The 24,850-nt window shown below is 42.3% G+C and overlaps 1 long non-coding RNA gene and 2 other non-coding genes across 3 annotated transcripts; all 3 read right to left on the minus strand.

Moving 5' to 3' along the window:
• Positions 1-3,935: 3,935 nt before the first annotated feature.
• trnae-cuc (transfer RNA glutamic acid (anticodon CUC)) lies at positions 3,936-4,007 on the minus strand. The gene has a single exon. It is a non-coding gene; the product is annotated as a tRNA-Glu (tRNA).
• Positions 4,008-4,819: 812 nt separating this feature from the next.
• trnae-cuc (transfer RNA glutamic acid (anticodon CUC)) lies at positions 4,820-4,891 on the minus strand. The gene has a single exon. It is a non-coding gene; the product is annotated as a tRNA-Glu (tRNA).
• Positions 4,892-10,806: 5,915 nt separating this feature from the next.
• On the minus strand, positions 10,807-12,044 carry LOC141789629 (uncharacterized). The gene is made up of 3 exons (XR_012598222.1): positions 11,756-12,044; positions 11,141-11,281; positions 10,807-10,848 (listed from the first exon to the last, which is right to left on the minus strand). It is a non-coding gene; the product is annotated as an uncharacterized LOC141789629 (long non-coding RNA).
• Between the last annotated feature and the right edge of the window lie 12,806 nt (positions 12,045-24,850).

Raw genomic sequence — 24,850 nt, forward strand, 5'->3', positions numbered from 1 at the left:
TACTCCAGTTTTTCGAAGGGTTTTCAATTCAATGTCTGCTAGCAAGTTTTCGGAGCTTTTTATTTCTGCATCTTTAACAGCCTTCAACCCAGATCTCAATCCTGTTTTTAACACAGAAGAGCTTGTCTCTCTTTTTAACAGCACTTGTGGAACCATCCTGGACTCTGTAGCTCCTCTAAAGGCAAAAAGCTCTAATAAAGAGCCCCAGCCTTGGCTTACAGAGTCCACACATTTTTTAAAGAGATTATGTAGAAAAAAAGAACGAAAATGGAAAAAGACTGGGCTGGTGGTTTTTCACAACATCTGGAAAGAATCCATGAAAAACTACCAGAGGGCTGTTAAAGATGCAAGGGCAGCATTTTATTCTAATTTGATTTTAGTCAATCATTCTAACCCCAGAGTTTTATTTAAGGTTTTAGATTCCCTCACTAACCCCTCCCCCTCTTATTTTACTGACGCTTCTCAGGACATGTGTGAGAAGTTTTTAACTCATTTTACGAACAGGGTAATGGACATTCGGCAACAGATCTCTCCTCCTGATCTCCCGTTAGCCATAAGCAGGATAGTTCTTCAGTATTTTAGCAGTTTTGAGCCGGTGTCCTTACCCTTTTTATCAGATATTTTAGCCCATATGAAACCAGCTACGTGCAGTCTTGATTTTATCCCCACCAGATTTCTCAAAGAGGTTTTTAAAACGGTTGGACCCAGCATTTTATCTATCATTAATAGTTCTTTGTCAGAGGGAGTATTTCCCTCTGCTTTCAAACACGCTGTCGTCCAACCCCTTTTAAAGAAACCAAACCTTGATCCCACTGATTTTAACAATTTTAGACCGATTTCAAAACTTCCATTTTTATCCAAACTTTTAGAGAAGGTGGTTTCTTCACAGCTTTTAAGTTTTTTGTCTGATAATAACCTCTTTGAGAAATTCCAGTCTGGTTTTAGAGCAGGTCACAGCACTGAGACAGCCCTCCTCAGAGTGACCAATGATCTTCTTTTAGCAGCAGACAGAGGGGAGGGCTCAATTTTAATCCTTTTAGATCTCAGTGCAGCTTTTGACACAGTTGACCACGCTATTTTAATCAAACGACTCAAAAACTGGGTGGGTATCAAGGACACTGCACTTAGCTGGTTTCAGTCTTATCTTTTAGAGCGAACCTTTGCGGTCACCATAGGCAATCACAGCTCCTCTACTTCCACCATTGCCTGTGGTGTACCACAAGGTTCAGTTTTAGGTCCAATTTTATTTTCTATTTATATGCTGCCCCTTGGCCATCTAATTCAGCGCCACCAGGTCTCCTTTCACTGCTATGCGGACGACACACAGATATACCTTCCCCTGAGACCTGAGGACACACAGGGCCTAGCTGCTGTCATGAACTGTCTCAATGATATCAATTGTTGGATGGCAGAAAATTTTCTTCAACTAAACAACTCAAAATCCGAAATAATTCTCTGTAACATACCAAATTCCCCCCTGATACAGTCCTCTCTCGGTCCACTCTCATTAAACATTAAACCTTCAGCCAGAAATCTAGGAGTCATCTTTGACTCCGAACTCACCTTCTCCACCCACATCAATAAAATCACCCAGTCTTGTTTCTTCCATCTGCGCTCCATTTCAAAAATCAAACAAATACTCACCCCTCCAGATCTTGAGAAAGTAATTCATGCCTTCATTTTTTCCAGACTGGACTACTGTAACTCCCTCCTACCTGGCTTAAACAAAAAATCTCTCTCTCGCCTCCAACTAGTACAGAATGCAGCAGCTAGGCTTTTAACTGGTTTTAATAGACGGCATCACATCACACCAGTTTTAGCCTCCCTCCACTGGCTTCCTGTCAGTTTTAGAATTGATTTTAAGATTTTATTGATCACTTTTAAAGCTCTCACAGGACGTGCTCCTACTTACATTTCTGAGCTTTTAATTAAATATGAGCCAGCTCGCAGCCTCAGATCCTCTGGCGAAGGTCTCCTGGTCGTTCCAAAGTCGAGGCTCGAAACGAAAGGTGACAGAGCTTTCTCTGTCAGAGCTCCTCGACTTTGGAACGACCTGCCAGAGGAGATAAGGCATGCAGAGTCTGTTGGTTCTTTTAAATCACTTTTAAAAACCCACTTTTATAGGCTGGCTTTTATGTGATGCCGTCTTTCGTCTTTCATTCTTTCATTCTTTCATTCTTTCATTTTTTGCTCTCTTACTTATTTATTTATTTATTTATTTATTCTTATTTTTCGTTTATCTAACATCATTATTCTGTTTATATTTATCTTTCTTTTTTTTTATATTTATATTTGATGTTTGTAACTGTCTTTTATTGCACTTTCCATTGCCTTTTCCTCCTTTATCTCACTGAGTTTATGTTTTAGCTTTTATCCCAGTCCTCATGGTCTCATTTTACGTTGTATGGTTCCTGTATAGTCTGGGTCCCTGACTATGCTTCCTGTTGCCCTCATACATGATGTCTTTCTCCACAAGTGCGTCTTGAACTGTGTGTTTTGTTTTTGTGCTTGGTTTTATTTATTTATTTTTATTTTATTTTATTTATTTATTTTTTTTTTTTGTGTGTGTGCTTACGTTTATGTTTATGTTAAAGCACTTTGTAAACTTGTGTTTTTAAAAGGTGCTATATAAATAAAGTTATTATTATTATATTATTACTTCCTTGCCAATGCAGCCAAAGCCTGCGAGGTTCAAATGCAGAGTAAGTCCCAGGTTACTTGAGCTTTTCCGCTCCAATCATGTCTCTGCCTGTGCCAGGATGTCACTGTTGTCAGGGACGTAAATTTGAAGCCTTTACAACTAGGCCCCTCTCCAGCACATCATCCCAGCAAGAGCACATTCCCTGACCGGGAATCGAACCCGGGCCGCGGCGGTGAGGGCGCCGAATCCTAGCCACTAGACCAGGGATGTCAAACTCGTGCCATGGAGGGCCAAGAGGCTGCAGGTTTTCCTTCCAACCAACAACTCCACCAGCTGATTCCACTGATTACCTCACCTTCAAGCAGTGAGCAGGGACTAATCAGTGAAACCAGCTGGTGAAGTTCTTGGTTGGATAGAAAACCTGCAGCCTCTTGGCCCTCCATGGCACGAGTTTGACATCCCTGCACTAGACCATCAGGGAGCCTTTGGAAGAACCTCTCGCCCACTTGGCAGCCAAGCCCCTTTGCCTGTCTTGGGCACAGGCAACGCTTCTAGAAGGCACGCCTGCTCAAGATCTTCTGTCAAATCTGGCAAGATTTGGCCTGTTGTTTTGTCCTTGGGGACATACTATTGCTGTGAATGGACTACGCTATATCCATGTCTAGGAAAGCACACTTAAACTCAGGCCACACATTGCACCTTTTGACACACTGGTTTCACTTAAAGGCAGGTCAGGTAAACATCAACTTGTTTAGCTCTCAAGCTTCATGTTCAGGCCTGCCAGGGAGGAGGGAGCTTGCAGCTGAGCGTGTGCATGTGGGTAGCAGAATGAATGTGTGCAACGATGACTGTGCAACGAGGTTCCCCAGCCAGCTCTTAAGCAGCCATTCCCTAACTGGGAATCGAACCCGGGCCGCAGCGGTGAAAGTGCTGAATCCTAGCCACTAGACCATTAGGGACATGCACATGGCCAGCAGCAGCCCTGGCCCAGAGAAAAAAGAAAACAGGATTTGTTCTGCAGCTGCACTCAAGTCAATCACACCAGGGAGAAATTCTGCAAGACTTGTAATGTCATGTGCCGCTTTATGCTTCTCTAAGGAAATGGCCAGCACACTTCCTTGCCAATGCAGCCAAAGCCTGTGAGGTTCAAATGCAGAGTAAGTCCCAGGTTACTTGAGCTTTTCCGCTCCAATCATGTCTCTGCCTCTGCCAGGATGTCACTGTTGTCAGGGATGTAAATTTGAAGCCTTTAAATCTAGGCCCCTCTCCAGCACATCATCCCAGCAAGAGCACATTCCCTGACCGGGAATCAAACCCGGGCCGCGGCGGTGAGAGCGCCGAATCCTAGCCACTAGACCATCAGGGAGCCTTTGGAAGAACCTCTCGCCCACTTGGCAGCCAAGCCCCTTTGCCTGTCTTGGGCACAGGCAACGCTTCTAGAAGGCACGCCTGCTCAAGATCTTCTGTCAAATCTGGCAAGATTTGGCCTGTTGATTTGTCCTTGGGGACATACTATTGCTGTGAATGGACTACGCTATATCCATGTCTAGGAAAGCACACTTAAACTCAGGCCACACATTGCACCTTTTGACACACTGGTTTGACTTAAAGGCAGGTCAGGTAAACATCAACTTGTTTTGCTCTCAAGCTTCATGTTCAGGCCTGCCAGGGAGGAGGGAGCTTGCAGCTGAGCGTGTGCATGTAGGTAGCAAAATGAATGTGCCCAACGAGGACTGTGCAACAAGGTTCCCCAGCCAGCTCTTAAGCAGCCATTCCCTAACCGGGAATCGAACCCGGGCCGCAGCGGTGAAAGTGTGAATCCTAGCCACTAGACCATTAGGGACATGCACATGGCCAGCAGCAGCCCTGGCCCAGAGAAAAAAGAAAACAGGATTTGTTCTGCAGCTGCACTCAAGTCAATCACACCAGGGAGAAAGTCTGCAAGACTTGTAATGTCATGTGCCGTTTTATGCTTCTCTAAGGAAATGGCCAGCACACTTCCTTGCCAATGCAGCCAAAGCCTGTGAGGTTCAAATGCAGAGTAAGTCCCAGGTTACTTGAGCTTTTCCGCTCCAATCATGTCTCTGCCTCTGCCAGGATGTCACTGTTGTCAGGGACGTAAATTTGAAGCCTTTACAACTAGGCCCCTCTCCAGCACATCATCCCAGGAAGAGCACATTCCCTGACCGGGAATCGAACCCGGGCCGCGGCGGTGAGAGCGCCGAATCCTAGCCACTAGACCATCAGGGAGCCTTTGGAAGAACCTCTCACCCACTTGGCAGCCAAGCCCCTTTGCCTGTCTTGGGCACAGGCAACGCTTCTAGAAGGCACGCCTGCTCAAGATCTTCTGTCAAATCTGGCAAGATTTGGCCTGTTGTTTTGTCCTTGGGGACATACTATTGCTGTGAATGGACTACGCTATATCCATGTCTAGGAAAGCACACTTAAACTCGGGCCACACATTGCACCTTTTGACACACTGGTTTCACTTAAAGGCAGGTCAGGTAAACATCAACTTGTTTTGCTCTCAAGCTTCATGTTCAGGCCTGCCAGGGAGGAGGGAGCTTGCAGCTGAGCGTGTGCATGTGGGTAGCAGAATGAATGTGTGCAACGATGACTGTGCAACGAGGTTCCCCAGCCAGCTCTTAAGCAGCCATTCCCTAACCGGGAATCGAACCCGGGCCGCAGCGGTGAAAGTGTGAATCCTAGCCACTAGACCATTAGGGACATGCACATGGCCAGCAGCAGCCCTGGCCCAGAGAAAAAAGAAAAAAGGATCTTTTCTGCAGCTGCACTCAAGTCAATCACACCAGGGAGAAAGTCTGCAAGACTTGTAATGTCATGTGCCGTTTTATGCTTCTCTAAGGAAATGGCCAGCACACTTACTAGCGCCGAATCCTAGCCACTAGACCATTAGGGACATGCACATGGCCAGCAGCAGCCCTGGCCCAGAGAAAAAAGAAAACAGGTTTTTTTCCTGTAATTTTTGTCTGATATGGTTTCCAAATTTTGAGATAAGGTTCACAGCTGGGATAGAGGTTTCTTGGCTGGACAGGAATTAAATTATGTCATCCGCATACAGCAAATTTCATTCTTTATTTTCCCAGTATCAATTTTAGTAATCTCATCATTATTTCTTATGGCTTCTGCGAGTGGTTCAATCGCCACGAATAAATATTATTTAAGGGAGAAAGAAAATAGATTAAGAAAAACAATAAAAAATAATAATCGTAATAATAGATGAATAAATAGTAAAAATAAATAAAAACAATGAAAATGAGCTATAAGGAGCAGTCATTCAAATAAGGATTTTCAGAAACAAATAATGGATAAATGAAAACTTAAGAGCAATAACAATTATCATTAAAATATTTGATTAAAAAGGAATTTTAAAAAAAGTTCATATCAAAAGTACTGAATATACAGTGGAGGAAATAAGTATTTGAAACTCGAAGCTTCAGCTCCTTCCTTAGATTTTCTACGGTATTAAGGTCAGGAGACTGGCAAGGCCATTCCATGACCTTGATGTGCTTCTTATGGAGCCACTCCTTTTTTTCCTTGGCTGTATGTTTTGGGTCGTTGTCGTGCTGGAAGGCCAATATTTCGCTCTGCCAATGACTGAATAATGGCCACAAACCTGGTCAGGACGTCACGCCACCTCCTCCTTTCAGCCTCTAAAAGTGCCATTTCTATCTTATCTATTGTTTGGCCTTTCTCAAGTCCAGTCTCGAGTTCCTTCCATGATGTCATGTGCTTTAAGTGTTCTGGACTGTTCTTATGGGTTTTGAGTTGTTCACTGCAATTTTTCCAGTCATTAAATCCAGCAGTGATTAGTTTGTACGATTTTTGAGCGAAAAGCTTGCAGCATAAGCAGTAAAGACAGTTTTTTTTCTTGGAATATACCAACCAGCTTCTCTTGATTTTCTCTCCATTTACTAATTGCAGGAAAAATTGGTGTTAATAACAACTTCTCCCATCATCCCTTTTTGGAAAGGTAAAATCTGGCTTTACCTGATATGGCCCTGAGATTACGAGCTCCGTCCTCACCTCATCAGACAGGGCTGGCCAGTGAGCAGGACACGTACCTGTCTCTCAGTGTAGGAGGTAGATGTGCCCGCTGTTGGAGGTGTATTTGTGTGTGTTGTTGTTGGAGGAGATGCAGCTGTAAGCATAGTATATTCATTTTGTTACACCACTGCATTCAGTCCTTTGTCATTTTCATTGCATATAAACACAGAACAAATAAACTTGAATTGACCTAACTTAAAATAAGACCTAACTTTATTAGCAGCAATGTGTAACTAACATTCAACAACAGCAATAATAATAATGATGATAATAATAATGATGATGATAATAACACAGCAGTGTATTTTGAATTACATAGAGTTCAGATATAATTGGTTTGAGTTACTTACGTGTTTCAGAGAGTGGTGCAGATGGGAGATCACCAGATGTTTGGGCTGGAGGAGCTGCACTGTGTGTGTCAGTGGAGGAGGTGCTGGACGTTGGGGATGTTGGAGCTGGAGGTGCAGCAGCAAACAAAGCACATTCATACTCTTACACCACTGCATTGTCTTTTGTGTACAGTAATGTTACTGCACATAAATAATACAAATACAATTTATTAAATTTGAATAAATCCTACATGTAATAGCAAGGTGTAACTGTAAACTACAAAAACTTATCAATTACACTGAGACCACAAATAATTGGTTTGAGTTACTTACATGCTTCAGAGAGTGGTGTAGAAGTCCATTCTCCTCCAGGAGTTGGGGGCTTTAAGAATTTGCTGAGTGTGCCTGAACAGACACAGGTACAGTTATTAGCCTAGCAAAAGCATGTATAGCTGCACAGGACAAACAATTTAAATCAGTTTTTTATTTGATAGCTGTAGCCACATTATCACTGATATAATGGTGCAGCCTGCCACTAATTATGAGACTCAAGGCAAATTAGGCGAGCATGATGACAAGGGTTTGGGTTTGTAACTCTGCAATGCAGGTGTATGGTAGTAACCTAGTTTTTGGTAATAAAACTACTAAGCCCAAACGTGAGGGTAGAGCATTCATCTCAATCTGTATAAATCTATCAATAGCTCATCACAACATTGCATTATCTAGCTAGCTTTGCCTTTAGTTACTTAACTAACGCTAGTGTTAGCGCTCATCAGCCTAAAATAACACAGAAACGCAAAACAGCGCTTTGTTGACATAGCTTACCTCTTAATTAAGCTTTCCTTTACGCCTCCTGTTTTCTCCGTTTTCTGCCCTGCTCACCTGAGGGCTTGTGCCTTTTCATTTTTAAAGAAGGCTACCTGTCTGCCTGATGTGATGTGCGCGGCGGTGGCGCCAACCATGTAGTTGTGTTTACATTTGGGCTGCGGCTGCAGGAACCAGTTAATGTCGATGCACAAATTGTAAGTGGAGCGCTTCATCTGGAGCGTTTTTTTCGTGACAGAAGTAATCCACTTGATTTACCACAAGAAATCTTGTACGAGAGGTACAGATTTTCACGGGAGGGACTTGTATACATCTGTGACCTGCAGGAGCCTGTGGTGGCAAATGTCACACATCGCAGTCGGGCACTCACAGTTCCTCAGACTGTGTGCATCGCACATAGATTTTTGCGAGCGGTAAGTATTCTTATTGACTGACATGATGAGGATATGTTCACGTTATTTGACAGTGATAATGTGGAGAAGACAAGACTGGAGGAGACCCTTAAGGTTTCCAGTGAGTGCTTGCAGCTAGACATTCATTACTCACTAAATTTTGTGAATTCTTTATTGCCAGTTAAAAAAAAATGCATTCATCTATTCATACAACTCTCCCCTAAAAAACCTAGGTTCTTTCATGTACGCAGTCGGGGATGCTGAGAACCTCAGCAAGAACGCCTGCTGCAAAGCAGTTCATAAAGTTGGCAGGGCGCTGACAACTCTATTGAATATGTTTGCCATGCCATCAAAGAGGGGTTTTATGCACTGGCAGGTTGGTTTCACGCCGGTCCACATCTTTTGCTCGTATGTTCGCAGTTGGCTATCTCATGGTGAATATATTGTCTTTTCTCAGGCTTCCCCAGAGTGATCGGTGCCATAGACTGCACCCATGTTCCTATCACAGCCAGTCTGAGGCCAAATGAGCCAGACTATGTGCATAGGAAAATTATCTACTCCCCTCAATATTCAAGTAAAGTCTTCTAAATAATGCTCTATGGTCATTTTGAAAATATGAATGTGATTTTCCTGGTCAAACAATTGAAAAAATTAATTGTGTTTAGACAAATGTAGAGTATTTATTAGGATATTGACCACAATGTTTTAGCAACAATAATGGACACATAGAAAAATCGTTCTTGTAAGTATTTTTATGTTATTTCTGTCATTGGTGTTAACATATTTTAGGTTACAATCACAAGATTCATGAATGCAATAAAATGAATCAAAAGGCACATATCACAACATCTGTAGACTGCTGACAAAACTCCATGAAATAAAACAGTGACTTGTTTAATTCAAACTATTTGACATTATTTCTCAATGTCAGTGATAACGTTTGATCCAGGGATGTTTGCTTCTGATAAAAGACAACACATGCTGATAATTGAGCTGAACTTTATTATGGATAAAGTCAAGTAACAATATTTTAGGTTTAAAGTTCAATTACAATTACATAAGTAATCATCATATCTTAAATGTTGTCTAATGTAATATGACCTCCAAATTTTGGTAGTAACACCATGACACCTAGGGACAGAATTGAGTTTGAAGAAATATTTGTAAACATCTAATTTACCTTAAATTTCATTCATAGATTTATCCCAGTGTTATCAACACTGTCCATTCATTATTTTAATTAACAAAAAAGAGGAAACAACTTGAACAGTTAACTTGCCATAAACAACATATATACCTCGTGTACAGCCACAGTCTCTCTGTTCCGTTTCTATTGCACATCCATCTTCCATTCCCTGTTGCAAATTGCACATTTCTTATGACATTTATTCAGTGCACTATTTCCCTAACTTAAATTGTGTATATATTTTGTATTTACTCTGTGCAGAGTTCTTTATTTAATATTGTAATAATCATTATTCTTTTTATACTACTTAAACTCTATTTTTCTACTCTTGTTAATTCTATCCACGTTTGTACTGAGAGAGTGCAGTTTAAACCAGAGTCAAGTTCCTTGTATTCTTGAAAATACTTGGCGAATAAAGATGATTCTGATTCTGATTCTGAAATGTTTTACACTGTTCAATAGCTGTGGATCATGACAATGGTTCAAATGTTACTTTAGATGCAAAGTACAATAAAAGTGAAATTAAAAATTACATTTAGACTAACTATATTACATTATATATATATATATATATATATATATATATATATATATATATATATATATATATATATATATATATATTCATGTGGACAAGTTCTCTATTACATTTTAAGCGATTAGTGTTTCTGGAAAAATGTAGGGCCCTGTTTTTCCACCGTACTTGGAGATTTGCACTAATCTTCGCATTTCACAAAAAACACTGGTAACGGACCACATTGCAGTTTCATGTGGCTCGTCAGTCATTAAAAAAGTTTAAAAGCTACTTCCCCAAATGTGACTGCAGATGACATGTGACCATCAGATGATGGTCACTAGCCTTGAGGCGCAGTGGCTGGAATCTGTACACGACTCACGCATTTTCCAAGAGTCGGAGCTGTGCAGGAAACTCGAGCAGGGTAAAACAGTGGACACTCAATTTGTTCTAAGAAGCTAAACTGCATTCTCAGCTCCTCATACAAACTCTTCCTTTTCATCTGCAGGGCAGTTCAGTGATGTGCTTGTAGGGGACCCGCCAGCCATACCTGATGACGCCCTGTCCTGACCCTGGTGCTGGCCCCAGACTCGCTTCAACATGGCCCTGGCAAGAACCAGGGTCAGGATAGAAATGACCTTTGGTGTCAGCAAGGCCCGATGCACATGCCTCTGTGGGCTCAGGATGGCTCCAGATCGGGCCTGCAACGTCATTGCTGCGTGCACAGTCCTCCACAACATCCCCTTCCCCACAGGGAGGGCTGTCCGGGCAGCTATAACAGAATAATTTTTTACACTGGAAACATGGTTTTGGTTTGTTTCCATTGTTTTATTCTTTTTTTTTTGGTTTGTTCTCATTTCTTGATTTTGATTTCTTGTTTGATCCTTGCGTTCCTGCAAAAAGAAAGGAAAAAATTAAGTTTATTCCACACATCTACTTACTTATGGGCTTCAGAGTTGCAAGCTAGTAGCCTACATTCAACAGCTAACAGAGTCCACTGAGTGTATGGCTGCTCTTTTTATGTACAAGGAGATGTTTTTGCATAGTACTGCTAAGTGCACTGCTGTATTGCTGCATCAACTACACTCTTAAATTAATTTGCATGTCAGACGTAAAACTGTTCCCCTTGGTAGCTGATCACTGCTCATTTGTATTGTCTTCTGTTTAGACAATTAACTGCGTTACCTTCTTTTTGTTTTCCAGTTTCTTGATCTGTAGCTGTAATTTTCTTATCTGTAGGCTTGTCTCCTTGATCTTGAGTCTTTTATATTCCATGTCAAGCTCCATTTGTTTTTTATACATCGCCCTCACTGAGTCTGCCCCAAGCTGAAAGCATCAGACACATCGTGAAGCAACTTCATTGTCGATTGCTCCTTCACATTAGTTACTTTAAATTAGGGGTGGGCAACTAAATGACCAAGAGAGCCACTTAAAACCATTTTTCAAGTCTAAGGGCTGCACTGCAACAAATTATTGAAAACTCTCAATGAGGAAAAATACTGTTCATGTGAAAACAGTCATACAAATATTCATATCTTAAATCGCAGTGACAAATGATTATGCATAGCTAAATTAACTTGACTTAAATTTAAAGAAAATGTAGCTGGTGTGTACAGATTTAAGCCAATTAAGCTATTTTTTAAATATATAAACAATTATTGTTTCCCCATTTTAAAGCAAATGATATTTTACCCCTGCTACATTTAAATATATTATTGAGTTTTTCTTAATATAATGCTCCAATGCTTCATGACAGACATAAAGATGTTACAGTTCTGAGCAGAACTAGCAGGTACTCACTGGACCCAAAAGCGAGGCGAAGGCAAGGAAGCAGTTTTAAGGGGTTTTATTGTACAGAGAGGGTATATGGAGAATGAGAGTCCGGTCAACAAACAGCTCTCTCCCGAGAGCGCTAAGCACAGAGAGTTGTGGCTGTGGAAGGTGGTGAGGGCTGTAGCAGTGGCTTGAGGGCGGCACTAGAACAAAGCAGCAAAAGACAGGATCAGAATAAAACTTTTTCAGGAAAAGATATTCAAAATGTGAGGTCAGTATACTCATCAAGAGAGGCCAAACTACCACGTAGCAGGACGGAATCCACTGGCACCGGTCCACACCTGAAGAGCGTCTTAAGAAGCCGGCGCCTGATTGCAGATCCGCTGCAGCCGTGCAGGCTGCAGCCGCGGGAGAGGGGAACAGGGAGGGGAGGGGGAAGGAGAGGAGCGCTCCCAGAGCGCAGCAGATTCACCACAAAAGAGACACTATTCTAGCAGCTCTTTACCAACTTTGCAAAAGCAAATAAAAGTATCACTGCTGAGTTTTGGAAAAGACTACTGGGCTGGGTGTAGTGAGGTGGAGGGCCACATATGGACCCCGGGCCACCAGTTTCCTACCCCTGCTTTAAATTGTTCCAGTTACAAAGAGTATAGCCATTTCACTTAGATATGACAGATTGGACTACATTTCGTGTTTCCCTGGTCCTGGCCTGTCAAGGGGTGGAGGCCACTGGCTCAGGGCTGGTGGACTTGTCTCTTCCTGTAAAACATGCATAATTCAAATTTAGATGTGAGCACACTTTAGTCCAGAGAGCAGGCCCCCACCACCTGTGGAATTTAACGACTGATGGGTGATTGCCACAATCTCCCCACCACTGTGAGAACCAGTTTCAAAGAAAAATGAGTAAGTTACCGGCCATGGCCTCTCTGAGCATGCAGACAGCGTTTCTTCCTCTATGGCCTCCACCTATGTAACAGGGCAGAAATGTTTGAAGAACTCACTAAATCACCAACAACTGCAAGTGAATAATGGAAAACACTCTGCTAGGTGGAAATTGCCATTACCTCTGTCCTACAGGGCAATGTTTGCTTGGGTGGAGGTAGCAGCATCAGGGTAAGTGTCTCGCTGTCAACTGCAGGAGAAAATGCATTATTATAGTCTCCTACTCAGCAACAAACCCTGTTGAGTGATTTTGCTATATAAGCAAGCCACTGGATTTCCTTTGCCTCACCATGCACAAATGAGGCGCTCTGTGAGCTACCTCCACCAGGGTCTGATGAGACCCCACCCTGAATGCCCTCTGTAATGGGGCGACCGCTGTTAAAAGAGAGGGCCAGCTCCTCAGCCGGAGTGAAGTCCTCTGGCGTGGGACCATCCCCCGTCTTTTTGGCCCAACATTTTTTCTTATGGGCTGTGAACAAACAATATCTTACTGATCATCATAACTGAGACATTGTCAGGGAAAAGTAGAAATGTGTGCCAATGGAATCATTCATACTGACCACTTTGAAGGATGTTTTTATATTTTTACATTTTATATTTACACACACACACAGTGACTGACAACATGAATGAATAAGGACCTAACTGCCCGTGTCGTCACATGATGAGCTAGGTCTATTAATATCAGCATTTAGGAAATTTACGCATTCACAGAGTCGGCAATTTTTTGCCAGCAATCCCTCCGATGGCTAGGGCATTTTAAGTGGGGAGTAACAAAAATGAACCCAGGACAAAAGAGTAATGAAATTAAGCGTTTGTCAAAGGAAAACGTTTATTACAAAATAAGGAGGCCAAACCTCAAAACCAGTCTCTTAAGAACTAAATAAACAAGCAGAATCCAAATCCTAAGGACAATGCTGAACCACTCTTTCAGCCAATGAGCTCAGTAGACAGGTCACACGCAGTCAAAGACACACACTGGCCCAGACTGCTGCCTCCCTCCTGCTCTTATACTGCTCCTGCTGATTGTCAAGAAGCCACAGGTGAGACCAATCACCTGGAGCTGCAGTGGAGGCCAGGGCTGCACCTGTGGAGGTAGAGCAGGAGGGGGGAAAACACACACACAACACATCAAAGCCTATATGGCTGGGGCCATAACACTGTTTGATGCAGTTAGCCAGGTTTTGTGTGGTAGTTTTGTGTGAGAAGTTGTAAGGAGCCTTCACGCTATGCTGCCTTCTCGCTCTAGCGCCCCCAGAAAACATCAAATTCTAAGTGGATTTTAGCAGTTATTTTTTTAATTGAATATATAAACACTTCTTTTTATGCCATTGTTGTATTGTGGGTGGGTGTGGATTACACCACGTGAAGGTGATCATCGTCCTTGCAGTCAGTAGGAGTACATGCAACATATATTTTTGGGGTCAGACCTTTAATATAATATCTAGGGTCTAGTATTAAATCAATACCTAATATAGATAGTATCTCTGAAAGGATATTTTGCCACTAAGATTTCTGTTTTGAAAATTTTCAGAAAACATGATCCTTATGGCTGAGCCATTATTTCTCTCTCAAAAAAATAAATGGCTTGATGTTACACCCTTCAAATAGCTGATGAATTACAACAATTCCTTTCTTTGCCCAGCCCTGAAAGGTCAGGTCCATCTTGTTTGGCAGAAAATCCCCGATACCAACAATATTTGTCGCCCTAATTATTGATGGGGGTAAGTTTATTTTTTCCTAACCACTGACCACACTTTCCAAGTACATTTCATGCAAACATTTTTAATCTTCAATTTCTCCCAGTGTTTTGAATCAAAAAATGATAGAGATTCAAGAGGTGCCTGAGAGCAGAGCTCTCTTCTAGTTCGCACCAGTTTGGTCGATTATTTTGTTTCACCTACTCTATTATACTGGTCCAGCTCATCAGGACCAGTCAGGCAGCACTTTGAGGGGCATGTTCTTTGACTTCTCAAGTGCCTTTAATACGATTCAGCCAGCTCTGCTTTGTGAGAAGCTCCATAGATTCCAGGTGGATACCTCCATAGCCACCTGGATTTATGACTACCTCACAAACAGACCACAGTTTGTGAGACTGAATAGTTGTATGTATGAGAAGGTGGTCAGCAACACTGGAACACCACAAGGAACTGTACTTCCACCATTCCGTTTCACCTTGTACACCTCAGACTTCCAGTACAACTCTGAGTCATGTCATCAGCAGAAATACTCTGATGACTCCGCAGTTTTTGGATGTATCAGTGATGGACAGGAAGCAGAGTACAGAGAACTGGTTGGTCAGTTTGTAAAATGGTGCGGTAACAATCATCTCATCTTGAATACCAACAAAACAAAAGAGATGATTGTTGACTTCAAGAGAAACAAGAATACACATAAATGTGTTTCCATCCTAGGAGAGGAGGTGGAGGAGGTGGAGGAATACAAGTACCTTGGAGTTCAGCTGGACAATAGACTTGAGTGGAAATGCAACTCTGAGTACATCTAGAAGAAAAGTCTGAGCAGACTCTACTTCTTAAGGAAGCTGAGATCTTTCAACGTCTGTACCAAAATGTTGCACATCTTCTACAAGTCTGTTGTTGAAAGTGCAATCAGCTTTGCAGCAATCTGCTGGGGCAGCAGCATCAGAACCAGAGACTTGAAGAGAATCAACAAACTGATCAAGAAAGCTGCTTCTGTGCTTGGAGTAACTCTGGAGCCGCTGGAGCTGATCGTCCAAAAAAGAATAGTGCACAAGCTGATGAAGATAATGGAGGACTCTTCACACCCTCTCCACAACACAGTGATTGAATTGAATTGAATTGATTTTTATTTCGGTCATGTCAGCACACTTATACAATATCACACATTGTCAATAGATGATCACATTGTACATGTATGAAAAGGGAAGACGGGAGAAGCAGAGCTTATCTAGTCCCGTCCCCATTTCCTCAATATTTAGTCTCCTCTTTTTCACATATCATCAGATCATTATAAATTTTGATTCCATTTACAGAAGATATGACATAATTCTTGATTGTCTTTTAGTGTCCATATGTTACGGTCCCTTACTGGGTAATATATAAACTTTTTTATTTGAGGTGCAGCAGCGGACGTTCCTGGGATCACTAGGGTCCAGTGTTTTCCCGGACTATAAAAGGCGGACTTCCGCCGTGGCCTCGCTTTCTCTCGATCTCATCCGACATCCTTCGGCCGGCCATGCAGCAGCCACATCACTCGGATGCACCTACATGCACTTCAACACTTACATCAGAGTCCTGCACGGGTCCAATTTTCAAGGTCCGCCCCGCCCCGACCCGGGGACTTACAAACGCACTTTCTGCACTGTTTTTGGCTCGAAATAGTCACTGCGCCAACATGACTCTGCCGACATCTCCCCCTGGTGCACCGTCAACTCCCCATGACGCGTAGTCACACCCATCTCTGCGCAGACGGTCTACCAAATTGTCAAACTGGCAGCGCATGGCGGTACGCCGCACGAAATTAGCACTGCGCAGGGTGTGCCAGGCTACGAAATTAGAGCTCCTACAATTGAATGTACTTATTTATTGAGCAAAAGAAAAAGAAATCCTTGCATTAAATGCTTAACAGTATTAATTTGTTGGGCTCTGTCCTATTAAAAGACATAAAATCCAATTCACCAGACTTGAAAACATAGAAATGGTCACCAAGAAAATTCAAATTAAAAACCTACACACAGTAATATATCAAAAAAGGCGATTTTGGAGGTTAACTTGGCAGCCATCTTGAAAAATGGCCACCATCTTGGATTTTCAAATGTCCAATCGCACAGATTTGATCAGAAGCCTTTGGAGAACAAATTTACCAAGTGTCATGCTTGTATCATAATTTGCACAGTTTCAGTAAAATTTAGCTTTTGTCCGCTCCACTATTAGAAAGGACATTGGGAAAGTATAATTTACTGCCATTTAAATGTATAGTCTTCAGAATTTAAAAAAAGTGAGAGATTTTGTGTATTCAACAGAATCATGTGCAGAATTATCTCTCTCCGGTGCTGTAGTTGATTCATATTTTTGCTACATTCACCTCAGTGAGCTTACAAGTGCAGATTTTTTTTTTCTCCCAGGATATTAAGGGGGAGGTTACACTGCAACTACTACTGCACTACTATTGTTTTACGATTATGTCTACTATTATGTCCTTTTCAGGTTATGGCCTCCCTAGCTGACACCCTTGATGTGCTGCAGTCTGATGGAATGGCCTACTCCAGAGTGCTGGTGCCAACCATCACAATCCTCCTCCAGAATATGGAGAAAATGAAGAATGACACCCTCCTAAATCACTGCAACCCACTCTAAGATTCCATCATCAATGGGGTACAGCGGAGGTTTGATTACATTTTTGAAGATGCCAGGTTGCTGATGGCCTCCGCAGTTCATCCTATGTCCAGATTGGCCTACATCCCAACCAGAGAGAAGACTGGCATTGTGTCACCTGAAGGCCGAAGTAAAGCGGCGCCAATCTCAGGACCCAGATAATGGCATGACAGTGGATGATGATGAGGAACAAACTGAAGATGTCGATGCAGTGGCAGCATACTTCCCAACGCTGAGAGCACCAAGAGTCGTGGATGAAGTGGATGTCTACTTAAAATCGACTGAAACCAAGCTTGTTGATGTGTTCCAAAACCTTCCAACCATGAAGGAGATCTTCTTGGAGTACAACACAGGATTCCCAGCTAGTGCAGCTTGTCAACGACTCTTTAGTGTAATAAAAGACATTTTCCGACCAAAAAGAAACCGTCTCTCAGATGCAAACTTTGAGAAGCTCCTCTTGTGTCGTGTGAACAAACACCTCATGTAGGGTCCTTCTGCAATAAGGGGGAAACTTTGTCTTGCCATGAGGGAGGGTTTCTCCTAGGATGAGAATCAGTTTTACTTGAAAGTTTTATATAAGTTCTGTTTTTGATTACCTCATGCTTTTGTATGCTACCTCATTATTTTCAAAAAAATTCTTTGAACTGTGATTTGTTCTGTTTTATTGATAACCAGGCCATGTCTGCCTGTAAGACAGTTCAAATGTTTCTTGCACTTTTCATTTATGTGAGACAAATCACATTTTCGCACTTTTCATTCATATGAGACAGATATGTTTCTTGCACTAGTTCATTTTTTTGAGAGACAAATCAAATGTTTCCTAGACTCTTTCATTTTGAAACAGTAGTTTATTGGAACTGTGGACAAGCATATGATAGAGACTGTACAGTATATTGCAATTTTTCTTTGTCCAGGTTATTGTCCCTCTGCTGACAGGAGGCTTGTTGAATTGATTGTTTTTTAATAAACTATCAAACTGCGTATTTAACTGCCTATTTGTTTGGTTGGGACTGTAGCCAGCTACTTCTGCACTGTAGCTTGTAGCTTAACTTGCTACATTTCTCTGGGTTAGCTTTTGCTGTAGTGAAGCTATATTTTATCAAGATTAACTTGTAGCTTAACTATACTACAACTACTAACTATACTATACTACTACTAACTATACTACAACATATAACTACATTTTCCAAGTAGCTTGCCCAACACTGAGTGGGAGTAATTTTATGGGAGTGGGACCATACAGGATTAACTTTTTTGGGATTGGGACGGAACAGGATTTTTTCTCTGGGAGTGGGACGGGACAGGAGTGAAAATCCACCCCTGTGTCATGCTCTACCACAGCCTACAGATTTTCCTGTAGTTCAGCGAGTTCTTTTCTGGACAGCCGCTCGATGACACTTGCACCAACGCAGAATCCCAGGGTGTCAACAGGAGTGCAGAGCCAAGCCCTGAAAACAGAAACCACATGAGTCTCCAGCTTCAGACTGTGCTGTCTAATATCAGGTGAGTTGCGATCCCTGCTATACAAGACTTAAAACTCACAGAGCCCAGTGGATCATCATCAAGGGACAAATCACCTTCCTCGGAATCCCAAGGATAAGCAAAAGGTACACGATGACGGTTGATATTGCCCTTGGACTCCTCATCTCGAACCTTTACAGTACAACGACCACACTGTAGAGGACACACAAAGATTTGTCAGCGTGCAGTTTTAAGGACACTATGATATAAAAGGGCACAACATTCATTTTTACACAAACTGGCATTCTTTTGGAGATTAAACTTCTTTCATGTCCTCTACGTTACAAAAAAAGGCAATTAATCTTTATAACATGAGCCCACAGGAGGAACTTCTGCTGTTGAACACACTTCCAGAAAAATCCATGTCTTATCTCTGCTGATGCAATGCACCTGTAAGTGTTGTTTCCTGATTTCAGTTCTCATCCTGTTATCTCTTTACATTACACGCCACTTGCCGTTCAATTTTAAAAAGAAAAACACAGACCAATGCTCCTGTAGTGAACTGTGAATAACTTTATCTGAATTAAAATCATGAAAAAGTCTAATCGCTTCTGTTTATTCTGCTTTTGTACACCATACAGAGATCAGTATTGAAGTCAGTCTACTTCTAAAAAAAGATACTGCAGCTGGGCTTCACCTCTGGGTAAGTAGCTGGACCCAGTTTAGACCGATGTTGCTAAATCCAGAAATGAGCACAGCTACGATCACTTCATAAACGGCCGTTCCGCCCATGTTGATATGTCTCCAAACAGGTAGCATGGAGTCCGTGACCCTCTACCATTGATCCCTGTACAGCTTGAAAACACAGTGTATTGAAGGTTTTTGGTATCTGTTCTGTGTAATGTGCCTGGGAAGAGCTTTGAAGATACAAATTAAAACTCGCTTACCACCCTGTGGAGGACACAGCACTCAGCATGACAGGCCAGACCCCTTTCAGGAAAACAAGGGAGTTTCTTCTCACCAATACAAGGTAAATTAGTGGCAGGAATACCATTCCATGGATGATGAACCTAAAACAGATATTTACATGTAGGATTTCCAGGCAAAAACAGGAGCAAAAATAGTAAAAAAATATCACCGAGGACAAAACCAGTTTGGTGTCTATGACCAACAAATGAGCCATACAAAGTAATGATCCACTCCAAATACAAAGATGACGAAAAAGAGATGAAAAGATTACAAGAAACGGACAAAGAAGACAGAGCTGCTGCAACAGGCAGCCATAACCAACAGGGCGGCACCTAGCAAATGAGTCATTAATGAATAAGTCCATCCTTATAGGCATATTGTGTGCCTAAGATGAACAGTCCAACAAAAAATCTGGAAGAAGGGCACAAAGTGCAAAGTAATAAGAAACTGTCGGTGAACTTTTTTTTCTTTTCTTCCATTAGCAGTTGTTTTTCTTATTGCGAACAATTCAGACCTCATTTTTGTCTTTAAATGACCTAAAATGAGACATTTTTCTGGACTGACCCATTGAATGTGCCTCATATCAAGTTTAACAAGACAATGTTTACTTGAAATAAGACAAAACACTTTATAAGATTTCAGTTTTTGCAGTGTCATTACATTTATTTTTCCTAATTAACAGCGGTTTTGATTTTATTCCAGGGTTAATTACATGTTGTTTAGTTTACACAGAGACTTCGGACACATGCCTGAACTGTTGAGTTTCAAGTGAAATCTAAAATGTTTTCCATCTTTTTCTCAGTTGAGCATTCCGTGAGCTGTATTCTTAACTTTAAAAAGCTTCGTGGTGCTCTCAGGAGACTTAATTGCTCTTCTGCTTGACAAGTATCTGGAATTTTCCTCAGAGGAATTAAATCTGAGAAAGGCAGGAATAAGGAAATGCATGCAGGGGCTGTTTTCCAAACCTCCTACTACACTAGTAGTGCCAACTATTTTGGCTGAAATTCAATATGTAGTAAGTATGCAAAAATAAAAAGCCAATAACTTCCATTTTTTTCTTTGAATGAACCATAACTTTTTGGTATGAGTTTAAAAATCAAATATAATGACTATCACGCTGTGATATGATTAACAAAATAAAGATTTCAAGAGCTACCAGTTTGTTTTGAACATCTTTCATAAAGGTTAAAACAAAATCCATCACCTATCTCCATTTTATGCATGAAGTAGTATGTAGTAGAGGGTTTGGAAAACAGCCAGAGTCTGCCAAAGTGTGTTCTTACTCATCATATTCTTTCATTTCATCACTAGAACCTTACCCTGAAGTGCCCTCACGAATTTGGTTCATGACTTCGCCGATTTCCTTTAAGAGGCCCACCAAAAATGTGGTTTCCTCTTCATGTCTCCGAAGGCATATCCACATAATGAAGCACCACATAACCAGGCCCAGGATGTTGACAACTTCAACATTTCCACCCATAAGACGTGATCCTCTGTTATTCTGAGAACAGACAGATAATTTATGCATCAAGTCATCCCTTTCACAAAAGAACAGAACCCTGATAGTAGTACGGGAAAGGAAGACATGCTTGCCGTATTTTGATCATCCGTCTCGAGGTTGAATTGGAGGTTCTGAGTCTTGTACTGAAGATAGGCCAAAAAATGTGATGGTTTTGGCTAAACCAACTGTAATTTAACAGGACCCAGAAGTGAGGCGGAGGCAGAGGAAGCAGTTTGAGGGAATTTATTAAACCAGAGAGATAATGTAGACGAATCCAGAGTCTCAGCTTGAGAGGCAGTGATCCAGAGAGTGAAGGTGAGTGACTGAGAGGAACTGTCCGAATCCCAGAGAGTTGAGGCTGCGTGGCTGAGGTTGGGCTGCAGGAGATTTGCTCAAGGAGGCACTGGAAAAAATAGACAAAAAGGGGATTAGAAAAGGGGACATAAGCTTAGAGCATGAACTAGAAATCTTTGAGATACTTAATACACGAAGATGGCCGCTGTACCACTGAATGAGCAGGAATACTCTGGCGCCGGGCCCCACTCCAGCCAGAGCCTAAGAGCTGGAGCTGCTGATTAGGATGAGATGCAGGTGTGTAGAAGCAGCCTAACAGAGAGGGGAGGAGGGAGACTGGAAGCAGTCCACCAATGCAGCACACATGAATCACCACAAAAAACACATCTTAAGTATAGCATTGTCTCCTACATGGGCAGTATGTTACAGCATTTAGAAATAAAACATACCACTTGAAAGTTAGCCAGAATTAGATTACTCGGTAACAAGTTCCTATAAAGAATAGAAAAACATTAACATGTCAAACATCATGCATTATCTAATACTAATCACCTGGCTCGTCATGGCTTTGTTAGCTACTTTCAAGACTCTTAGGTGTATGAAAAACACCAGAACTACATCGACTGACATCTTCAAGTCTTTGCATCTCCCGCTACATGATGTTGAATCTTTAAAACTTAAACTACACCCCTTTCTACCTTACCTTAACAGACCTGAAGAGGCAGGGGAAGGGGAGGGTTACTTCATTTTCTGTTCCTTTCAAGCCTCCAATGTTTGCAAAGACCTCAGGCTGGAACAGCATTGGCACTAATAGCCCTACAACATAGAGTCCATGAATGTTTATTCTGCAGCTTTTGGGTGAGAAGTTAAAAAATATAAATGTGCACAGTGTTGCACTTTTACAGTACATGTGTTTGAGGTACTCTTACCAATAGAGACAGCAAGCAAAGAGGTTAAGATGAAGTACACCACTGCACGGACAGCAAGTTTTCCCCTGAGACCATCTATGTTCAACTCATTGAGTCCTTTTAATATAGAAAGCATTTTAAAATCAATTTCAGAAACTTATTTTTACTGTGAGTATAGTCCAGCCACTGTTCCTACACAGTTATAAAAACAAAAGGTTTTGAATATATTGTAAAACTATACATAACCTCACTTTTGACTTGCCATCAGATGCTACTTTTTACAGCTCTTATGTTGTAAATACTACATATATCACATCAAGTGTCTGGTTTACTGATCTGTAGTTGAAGAAATACACCTGTGGTTTACCTATGAACAGATGCATCAGGATGTGAGAAGTGACAATGAACTTAATCAGGTGCTCTAACTGTAGTGCAAGTGCGAAGAAGTAAGCTGTATTCCTTTTTGACAGCAGCCGATAATAGAAGAGAAACAGGCCTAGGCCAAACCCTGTAAAAATACAAGAGAACATTCTATTAAGAAAGTGGTTTCTGGATATTTAAAAAAAAAAAAAAAAAAACATTTAAAACACACACCTCCACCACCATCATGACAAATCCACATCACACTTAAAAGTATAATTGATAAATCATTGTTTTGATGATTGAATATAGGTCATATTATAACCCCTTACTGAAGTAACTATAATGTACTCTTGCTGTATGAAGTAGGGTTGTTGCTGTTGTTTTTTCAATTTGTAGTTTGTTTCTGTAGTTTGTTATGTTAAGTGCAAGTGGCATGTTTTTCTTTTGGGAGCCAAGCTGTGTTGGATTTTAGGCTGATTTTAACAGTTTTTAAGCAAATTTTTGTTCTGACTACTGGGTACGCATATTTCTCAGTTGTCCCTGTGTATCTAGGAGGATCTCCAACTGCTCAGCTCTCTGGATCTTAAAGTGTATAGGTAAAACAAACAGTGAATTTTCAAGGGGGCCATGGGCCCGCTTAGCTCATCGCTTGGCTGTCAGAGCTGCGCCGATCTCAGTAAGAAGATCTGTGAACTGGAGCAAAGGATCTCTACTCTTTACAAAATCCAGGACGCCGAGAAGATCATGGACACAATTATTTTCGGCTCGGCACCAGCTACCTCAGGTGCTGAGTTGGGGGACACAATCCCCGTTGCACTTTCCGCCGCAGATGAGGCTCCCATTTTCCCCGGCACTGTAGCTCCTGCCATGGTTGCAGCTCCTGCTACGCGACCGATGCCTGTGTCGAATTACCCCGATCATCCATGGGTCCATATGGGAGCAAAACCCAAAGCATCAACCTGCTCGTCACTTTTTCATCCCTCCGCGGAGACATGGCAAGCTGATGGACGACTCTGAGTGAACCCCCCGTTAAACTCCACACCGTGTCAACCCGTGCTCTGGACGGCCACTCGGAGGGATAGGTGCCATGCAGTGCGACCGTCTCCACCTTCCTCTCCTCCACCCCTGGATATCCCTCTGTCCAACAGGTTCCAGATCCTGGACATGGACGATTTTCCATCGCTGGGAGAACAACCGAATACCCAGGTCTCATCAGCATCCTCCCGACGCAGGCTGCTTAGAGAGGCAGTGTCCAGAAGAGGCTCTACTGGTCCCCCTCGTGAAGTCCAGCAGCTCTGCTCCAGAGTCCACCGTGACTCCCTCGCTGCAGCCCACAGCGGCTGCTGCCGCACGTCCGCCGCTGGTGTCCAGGGAGGTTTCCGTGCCTCCGTCTCCGTCCACAATGATAATCGGCGACTCCATCATCAGAAATATAAGGTCTAAGCTGGCTGTTACCTTTTGCTTCCCAGGAGCCAAAGTCTCGGACATAGTTCGGGTCATCCCCGGTCTGCTTGCAGATCACCCGTCTGTAAAGAAGGTTGTTGTTCATGTCGGCACGAATGACACCGGACGGCAACAATCCAAACTCACAAAAAGGGATTTTACCGAACTCTTCGAGCTGCTACAAGCCAGTGAGAGGATTGTGTATTTATCCGGCCAGATACCTGTGCTGGGTCGGGGAGTGGGGCGTTTCAGCAGACTCATGAGCCTGCATGAATGGCGTCACGCTCAGTGTAGAGCGCTAAACTTTACTTTTATCCCGAACTTTGATCCATTTTGGCTGCGCTCTGCTTTCTTCAGGGGGGGTTGGGCTGCACCCAAACAATTTGGGTTCACAGATGTTGTCATCAAACATTTTCTATCACACTCTGTCCACACAAGCATGACCGTTGGCAGACCCTGCCCCCTCTGTGAATACTCAATTCCCATTGGTCAAAAGCTCTTCCCCAGCACTGTCCCCCACAGGTACCTTTAATCATACCTTTCATCACGCCCCCCTCTGCTGGTTAAACAAGTCATTACATCCTTCAAAGCTTGACCCTCCAGAATCTGGTCCTTATGTTGTGAAAGTCACACATTTCTCTCAGTGCTCACAACCTGCTTCCAACAAAATTCCCTTGTCATTTTCTCTCACCCCTTTGCCCATTCCTGTGAGAATTAGTGACAGGCTTGATGAGGCATTTAATACGCCAGCAATTCTATCTCATAGTAGAAGCACAGATGACTTAATCCAAATAAAGCCTGCCCTCTTTTCAGTGCCGCACACCTCAGCACCTCTCATGATTGCTCTGGTGAATGCCTGCTCCATTATCAAGAAATCATTTCTACT

Source organism: Halichoeres trimaculatus, unplaced genomic scaffold, assembly GCF_033239565.1.
Source record: "Halichoeres trimaculatus isolate MK-OKI-2021-1 unplaced genomic scaffold, fHalTri1.1 fHalTri1_scaffold_4, whole genome shotgun sequence".
NCBI lineage: Eukaryota > Metazoa > Chordata > Actinopteri > Labriformes > Labridae > Halichoeres > Halichoeres trimaculatus.